Source organism: Myxine glutinosa, chromosome 6, assembly GCF_964187855.1.
Source record: "Myxine glutinosa chromosome 6, kmMyxGlut1.1, whole genome shotgun sequence".
NCBI classification, from domain to species: domain Eukaryota; kingdom Metazoa; phylum Chordata; class Myxini; order Myxiniformes; family Myxinidae; genus Myxine; species Myxine glutinosa.
The window spans coordinates 181,757,023-181,766,189 of record NC_136266.1 but is presented as its reverse complement, the minus strand read 5'-3'; positions in this window follow the sequence as shown (position 1 = coordinate 181,766,189).

The following is a 9,167-nucleotide window of genomic DNA, read 5'->3' as shown; positions in this document are numbered from 1 at the left end:
TGAAGAGAGAGGAGAGAGGAGAACTTGAGAAGAGAGAGGAGAGAGGAGAGCTTGAGAAGAGAGAGGAGAGAGGAGAACTTGAGAAGAGAGAGGAGAGGAGAGAGGAGAACTTGAGAAGAGAGAGGAGAGAGGAGAGCTCGAGAAGACAGAGGAGAGTTTGTGAAGAGAGAGGGGAGAGGAGAACTTGAGAAGAGAGAGGAGAGAGGAGAACTTGAGAAGAGAGAGGAGAGGAGAGAGGAGAACTTGAGAAGAGAGAGGAGAGAGGAGAGCTTGAGAAGAGAGAGGAGAGAGGAGAACTTGAGAAGAGAGAGGAGAGGAGAGAGGAGAACTTGAGAAGAGAGAGGAGAGAGGAGAGCTTGAGAAGAGAGAGGAGAGAGGAGAGAGGAGAACTTGAGAAGAGAGAGGAGAGAGGAGAGCTTGAGAAGAGAGAGGAGAGAGGAGAACTTGAGAAGAGAGAGGAGAGGAGAGAGGAGAACTTGAGAAGAGAGAAGAGAGAGGAGAGAGGAGAACTTGAGAAGAGAGAGGAGAGAGGAGAGCTTGAGAAGAGAGAGGAGAGAGGAGAACTTGAGAAGAGAGAAGAGAGAGGAGAGGAGAGAGGAGAACTTGAGAAGAGAGAGGAGAGAGGAGAGCTTGAGAAGAGAGAGGAGAGAGGAGAACTTGAGAAGAGAGAGGAGAGGAGAGAGGAGAACTTGAGAAGAGAGAGGAGAGAGGAGAGCTTGAGAAGAGAGAGGAGAGAGGAGAGAGGAGAACTTGAGAAGAGAGAGGAGAGAGGAGAGCTTGAGAAGAGAGAGGAGAGAGGAGAACTTGAGAAGAGAGAGGAGAGGAGAGAGGAGAACTTGAGAAGAGAGAAGAGAGAGGAGAGAGGAGAACTTGAGAAGAGAGAGGAGAGAGGAGAGCTTGAGAAGAGAGAGGAGAGAGGAGAACTTGAGAAGAGAGAAGAGAGAGGAGAGAGGAGAACTTGAGAAGAGAGAGGAGAGAGGAGAGCTTGAGAAGAGAGAGGAGAGAGGAGAACTTGAGAAGAGAGAGGAGAGGAGAGCTTGAGAAGAGAAAGGACAGTGAGGGGAGAATGAGAGGAGGGAGAGGGGAGGGGGAAGAGGTGAGAGAGAGAGAGGGAGAAGAGTGAGGAAAGAGGGGGGGAGAGAGAGTGGTGGTGGGGGAGGGAGGGGGAGAGAGTGGGGAGAAAAGAGAGGTCCCCAATGTCACAACACCTCACCACAACGATTCAACATCTTTACTACCACTAGAGACTAGAGAATGCCATTGCTGAGCAATACCACTATCAGAGAAGCTATTGTACGAACAAACCCTGATAGTCCTTGAGCCAACCGGCCATTTTTTGAAGTGAATGCTCCGGCGGGGGGAGTAATTCTCATTATGATTTTCCATTAGACCAATGTCTCAAGTGTCAGAAAAGGTGTGATGGACATCTGAGAACGGTAGCTTAGTGCCCGGATGGACGCCATCTTTGAAACCACCCAGCTCGAAAATGCCCATTTGGTGGGGTACATTGTTGCACGTGTATCTGGACTTCTATACTAGCTATCGATGTGCGGTTGACGACTAAATATACGTCCGATGTGTACCGTCTAAATAAAAAATAATATGAAGCATTTTGTTTTAGATTAATTATTATAAAAATCAATTATCGAAAAAAAATCATATATTTTTCAATATTTTATTATTAGACTTGTACTTTTTTTAGTGAAACAACACTGGTATGATTTTCCAAATTATGCATTGTGCTACACCGTTTATCTGTCTATAAAAATAACTCAAAAACTAAAACATATCATCCACCACGAGTGTACACAAAAAATATATGAAAAGGCATGCACTTTCCACAAACCGAAACTATGTCAGTTGGAATTTCCCGCCGATAATCAACCCACAGAACCCAGTGCCGAAAGTGACGTCAGTCTATTCTATATCTATATTCTATATTCTATATCTCAGTCTGAGATTTGTTGCGGTGACCTGATTAATTTCTGAGGGGGGGGGGGGGGGGGGGGGTGGGTGGCTTAAGAACTAAAAGTGAACATGTTAGATGGCGCCACATACAACATACAACTCTATTATAGAGTTGTATTGTGGCGCCATCTAACATGTTCACTGACTTGGATGAGTATGTCTATGTAAGCTGGCGAGCTTTTCGGATATCGGAGTAATCTAGCGTCAGTCTTTTTGTTCTTTCAGCTGAGATGGCCGGTGTCGAGGCGAAACGGGCGAAGATTGAACCTGAGTCCGGAACGTGCATCCTGTGCAGCAAGAAGTCGCCACTCTCTGAACTAAGCAAGGCAGCGGGCAACAGTTCTTGGAAGACATTGTGTGACGCAGCCGCAGTTAGAAACTTTTATCCAATTCTAAAGCTAGTCCAAGAAGGCGCAGTTGAACTTCCTAATATTCCAATATTATACCATAGGGCTTGTAGATCAGACTTCACTCACAAAAACCACCTAGCTACTTTGACCAATGCAGCTAGAAGTTCTTCAGTTGATACTGGCGATGCGGTGCGACGGCGATCATCACGGGAAGAGACAGGATCAACTTCAACGGTCTACGATGATAAATGCATTTTTTGCCAGCGTGCTTCAAAATTCATAAAAGGCAGTCGTACCCGTGAAACAGTTGTCTTGGCTGTTGAACTTCGAGCAGATAAGACAATAAGAGATGCTGCGACAGCTCGCAATGATGAGAGAGTTTTGGCATTGACTACACGAGATATGGTTGCAGCTGAGGCTCACTACCACTTCTCCTGCTATAGAAACTACACACGGCCCCAAAAACCTCAAGTAGAAACTGACATTGAAGATAATATCGAGAAAAAAGAAATGATACGATGTATATTCAATTTCATTCGCACTGACTTGTTCTTGAACCCGAGGATTGTTCCAATAGTTGATGTTGCAACAGATATCCTGTCTTCAGATACATTTTCAGTTGATGATCGTGACTCCATCAAGAAGAATCTGCAGCGCACATTACAAAGAGAGTTTGGAAAATCGCTCATCTTCTTCAATGTGAAACACCGTGTATACTTGATGCCCGATAATCTGACAAAGCGAGAGATTGCTGCAGAGTGCGTAAACCTGAAAGCAGAAGTGAAAGCATTTGAACGAACGGACGGTGAAAGTAACATTGTGCGTGCAGCTACTTCACTGCGACACCAGATCAAAGATGCTCATTACAATGAACGTTGGCCGCCTCAGCCAGCAGAACTCACTTCAGATTACGTGAAGATACCAGATTCTCTTCGCGTATTTCTGCATACTTTGATTTGCGGGAGTGGGGGTAGCTCTGCGCGTGCCGACACACTGGTATGGTCGATGGCTCAAGATATCATCAATGCTGTACACCGGGGTACCATCAGAACATCGAAGCATGTCCTACTTCCGTGGGTCATGAAAACGCTCACCGGTAATACAGAGGTCATCAGAATATTGAATCGACTCGGGCACGGATGTTCGTACACAGTTCTGGAAGAAATCGAGACAGCGCTATGCATAGACAAATTAGCAAGTGTGGAGAAAGATACAGTACCACTTCCGTCACATGTGCACCCTTCGGTCCCGACTGTATTAGCATTCGATAACATCGACAGGCTAGAGGAATCGCTGAGTGGTGGCGGAACATCGCATCGCGTCAACGGTATCATCGTCCAACCGAAGTCGCAGTCGTGTTTGCCGCCCCAACCTCCATCGGCAGTATCCAAAGCAGATAAGAAGCGATCTATCCCGTCATCCAGCGATTTAGTTCCAATATACAGCGGTGGGAAACGAGAGGGCCCACCTGCAATCAAGCCTGCAGATCTTTCTGACACTCTTGCAGGCGCAACATCCCTTGCGCAGCGCCGAAATCACGTATGGATTATGACTCGCATGCTGGAACCATGCGACCAGACAATCAGTTCGTGGACTGGTTTCAACATCATGACTAGAGATCGTGTTCAGGTGACGGAAGATGTAGTTGGCTACCTGCCGACTATAAACGCGCCTGCCACAGATATGGCAACAGTGCAAGAAATCCTCAGAGAAGCTCTGAACATCATGTCATCACTTCAGCTTGAGCGTATACCGGTGGTGCTAGACCAGGCACTATTTGCTAAGGCGACTGAAATAGCATGGAAAGATGTCGATCGATATGGAAGAATCGTGCTCATGATGGGGAACTTCCATACCATCTGTAACTTCATGTCGAGCATTGGGAAAATGTTTGGAGATGCAGGCCTTCGGGATGTAGCTGTTGAGTCAGGAGTAATCGCTGAAGGTTCCATCAACAGGGTTCTGGAAGGCAAGCAATACAACCGTGCTGTGCGACTCCACAAGTTGATGTACGAGGCACTAATGCGCATCATTTGGAAGGGCTTCCAGGTGTGGATAGAAAGCAATCATCCTGACAAGGAACCCCAGATTCGAAGCACTGACCTCAAAATTCGCAGCATCAAGGAGGTTGTTTGCCACGAGACTCTCGCTGCTGCTCTCGATGATGATTCATGTGTACAGAGCTTTGACATGTTCGCGAAATACCTACATTTTCTGCGAACCAAACATGGAGACCTGGCTCGCTTCTGGATGATGTATATTGATATGGTAGAGACCCTGCTGGGGTTGATTCGTGCGGATAGAGAAGGCGACTGGATGCTTCACTTGGCTTGTGTCAGAAGAGTGATCCCTTGGTGTTTCGCAATGAACAAGGTGAACTATGCTAGATATCTACCAGTGTACTATGCACAGATGACGCAACTCCACGAAACATGCCCCGAGTTGTACAGGCATTTCAATCAAGGCTACTTCTCCGTACAGCTTAGACCAGGGAATCCATTTGCCAGAATCGCTGTTGATCAGACAACAGAAGAAACAGTAAACAAAGATACGCAAACAGCTGGAGGAACACGAGGTTTTAGTCTTCGACAAGGGGCTGTGTCACGATACTATCTAACTGCAGAAAATCGGGCTACTGCACTGAGGCAACTACGAGAAACTATCCTTGTGAATGGCAGCGACACATCTCACGCCAAGCACCCTGACTTGTCTACTTCTCGCATCAAACGTGATGAGTCTGGCGTCACAGCTATCTGTGATCTACTGGAAAATGACTGGACCAATCCATTCGCCGATGATCCGTCATGTCTTCTCAGTATATCTACCGGAGCGGCTGCGAGGGAGGACGTTTCTAATGACCTACTCAACACCCTGCAAAAGGGGGAAGCTGCGTATCAAAGCTTCCAGAAACGTCTTGAAGAGGGAACAGGCTTTCATGACACATTGAACAAGCTAAACTTGAAGACCTTTGGTAAGATCAAGCAGAAAGTTGTGAAGGGCACAAACAAGGAGATCGTCCTGAGAGCTGACAGACAACTGTTTGCCACCATGATACTCATCGCCAAGACAAGGAACCTCGACATGCAACTTGTCCTTTGTCACCCACTAGGGCCGTTACCATGGTCTTTGGCAAACGTTGATGGGTCAATGAAAAAAACGAACAAAGCTGCACTTGCGAAACACATGGAAGGTCTTGTGGAACCAGCCGAGAACGTTGACAAGCGAAGTGCAACAATAATTGATGCGATGGCTCTCATACAAAAGATGCATGGCGAGAACGACACGTTCGAAGAACTATCTGACCGCATCCTTGCTGCAGTGCTTCACGCTGGTCAAGGCAGTGAGCGCATCGATGTTGTCTTTGACACATACACAGAAGAATCCATCAAAGCAGCTGAGCGTGTGAACCGCGGTTCAAATGAAGGCATCAGTTTCAGCGAGTTCAGACCCGCACACAAAATCATGAACTGGCGGCGTCTCCTTGCTTGCAGCCAGACAAAGGAGAAACTGGTTGTGTTTCTGGCAGAGTCGTGGAAACATGAAACAAATCGCGAAAAGCTAGGCAACAGAACACTGCATGTCACCTGTGGTGAAAAATGTCTGGTACTGACCCGCGATAGGTGGAAGTTGGTGCAAGCACTCGAATGTAGCCACGAGGAAGCAGACACGCGTATGTTTCTCCACGCAAAGCACGCCGCTACCCACTACAAGACGATCATCTTAGTGGCAGATGACACCGACGTTCTGATCATCAGTCTTCATCTCAGCAGAACCATCGATAGTCAGCTCTTCATCAGACGAGGAACAAAGGTTCGAGTCAGAATGATCGACGTTGGAAAGTTGGCTGCGGTATTGGGGTCTGGAGTTTGCAGTGCATTGCCAGGGCTTCATGCATGGAGCGGGTGTGACACTGTGAGTGCTCTGGCTAGCCAAGGAAAGATAAAGGCTTTGAAGCTTGTGCAAGCGAATGAGCTGTATCTTCAAGCATTCACAGATCTGGGATCTTCGTGGAATGTACCAACAGACGTCTTCAATAGCATTCAGGCCTTCACGTGTCAGCTGTACGCCAAGAACACGAAGATCGTCGGTGTTAATTCGCTCCGTTATCACATGTTCTGTGCAAAGAAGGGCCAGATCGAATCTGGACAATTGCCGCCTTGTGAAGACTCCTTGATGCAGCATACGCTTAGGGCCAACTATCAGGCGGCTATCTGGCGACGCAGCCTTGAAAACCTACCAGACGTCCCAACACCATCAGCAGGACATGGTTGGGAACTCGATGATGGCGGTTCGCTCACAATCCGATGGATGGCGGGTCTACCAGCTCCAGATGTCGTCTTGAATCTCATCTCATGCACATGCAGAAGGACGTGTCGACCGTCAGATTGCTCCTGCATACTGAATGGGTTGAAGTGCACTGTTGTGTGTAAGCTGCAGGGATGCTCCAACATGGTGCAGGATGATGCTATCGTGGCTCAGGATGCCAATGACTCTGATGGCGACTCTGATGATTAACTTTGTGTGCACTGTATATTGTATAGCATATGTTGTTCTCTATTATAATGCAGGCTAAATTGCCTGAAAATCTTTATAGACAGATAAACGGTTTAGCAAAATGTATAATTTGGAAGATCATACCGGTGTTATTTGACTAAAACATGACATGTTCAATGATACCTCCGCTTGCTTATTAGGAATATACATCGTATGGTGTTAAAATCAGCTCCATACGTCTTTCCAAACTCTAGTAATGAATAATTAATATAATTGGCGGCCATTTTGAAATCCAAGATGGCCACCAAAGTGCAGATTTCCTATGTAACAATTTCCGCCTGCTTATTAGATATCGTATGGTGTTAAAATCCTCTCCGTACGACATTCCTAACTTGCGTTATCGTCAGAATAGATAATGCCAGCGGCGGCCTAAGTCATTTTATGCCTCTTTACATTTATTTGTTGTAAACTCGTGGTGGATGATATGTTTTAGTTTTTGAGTTATTTTTATAGACAGATAAACGGTGTAGCACAATGCATAATTTGGAAAATCATACCAGTGTTGTTTCACTAAAAAAAAGTACAAGTCTAATAATAAAATATTGAAAAATATATGATTTTTTTTCGATAATTGATTTTTATAATAATTAATCTAAAACAAAATGCTTCATATTATTTTTTATTTAGACGGTACACATCGGACGTATATTTAGTCGTCAACCGCACATCGATAGCTAGTATAGAAGTCCAGATACACGTGCAACAATGTACCCCACCAAATGGGCATTTTCGAGCTGGGTGGTTTCAAAGATGGCGTCCATCCGGGCACTAAGCTACCGTTCTCAGATGTCCATCACACCTTTTCTGACACTTGAGACATTGGTCTAATGGAAAATCATAATGAGAATTACTCCCCCCGCCGGAGCATTACTTTTGGTCTGGCTCAAGGACTATGAAGGTCGGATGACAGCTGATGATGGTACTTGAGCAGCTTCAAGTTCAAGACATGATTTTCCTATTAATAAACATGTTCTGCCCGTGGAGATGCAGTTTGTGCAGCAGGTTTATTACAGACCTAAGGATGAAATACACGATCCTCGTCTCGTCTCGTTATTAATTGCAAAATCGAAGATTTTTCAAGTCTATTGCTTGGTTGCGTTTGTGGTTCTGTCTCTCTGTCTGTTTGTTACTTGACAAACAGAAGGCCAGTATGTTGCTCACTCCGGTGTGTGTGTGTGTGTGTGTGTGTGTGTGTGTTTGTGTGTGTGTGTGTGTGTGTGTGTGTGTGTGTGTGTGTGTGTGTGTGTCTGTCTGTCTGTCCGCTCACTTATACTTGCCTACAGGTCACAATTTTAAACCGATCTTCACGAAACTTTACTAAATGGTAGAGTTCGTGGTCCGGCAAAATCATATATATTTTTGGGGTCAAAAGGTCAAAAGGTCAACATAGGCCAAAGGTCAACCACTTTTTTCAAATTTCTAAAATCCTCAATTTTCTTCCGATTGACTTGAAATTTGAATAGGATATACACATCGGCAAGCGAATTCAACCACCAACTATTTTTGAGATCAGCATCGGCCAAAAGGTCAACATATGCCAAAGGCCAACCACTTTTTCTGAATTTCTAAAATCCTCAATTTTCATCCGATTGACTTGAAATTTGAATAGGATTTACATATCGGCTAACTGAATTCAACCACCAACTATTTTTGAGATCAGCTTAGGCCAAAAGGTCAACATAGGCCAAAGGTCAACCACTTTTTTTTGAATTTCTAAAATCCTCAATTTTCATCCGATTGACTTGAAATTTGAATAGGATTTACATATCGGCTAACTGAATTCAACCACCAACTATTTTTGAGATCAGCTTAGGCCAAAAGGTCAACATAGGCCAAAGGTCAACCACTTTTTTTTGAATTGCTAAAATCCTCAATTTTCATCCAATTGACTTGAAATTTGAAGAGGATTTACATATCGGCGAACTGAATTCAACCACCAACTATTGATGAGATCAACATAGGCCAAAATGTCAACATAGGCCAAAGGTCAACAACAATTTCAAATTTCTAAAATCCTCAGTTTTCATCCGATTCACTTGAAATTTGAATTGGATTTACATATCAGCAAACTAAAGTCAACCACCAACTATTTTGGGGATCACCATAGGTCAAAGGTCAACAACAATTTCATATTTCTAAAATCCTCAATTTTCATTTGATTCACTTGAAATTTGAATGGGATTTACATATCAGTTAACTGAATTCAACCAGCAACTATTTTTGAGATCAGCATTGGCCAAAAGGTCAACTTAGGCCAAAATTCTGAAATCCTCAATTTTCATCCAATTGACTTGA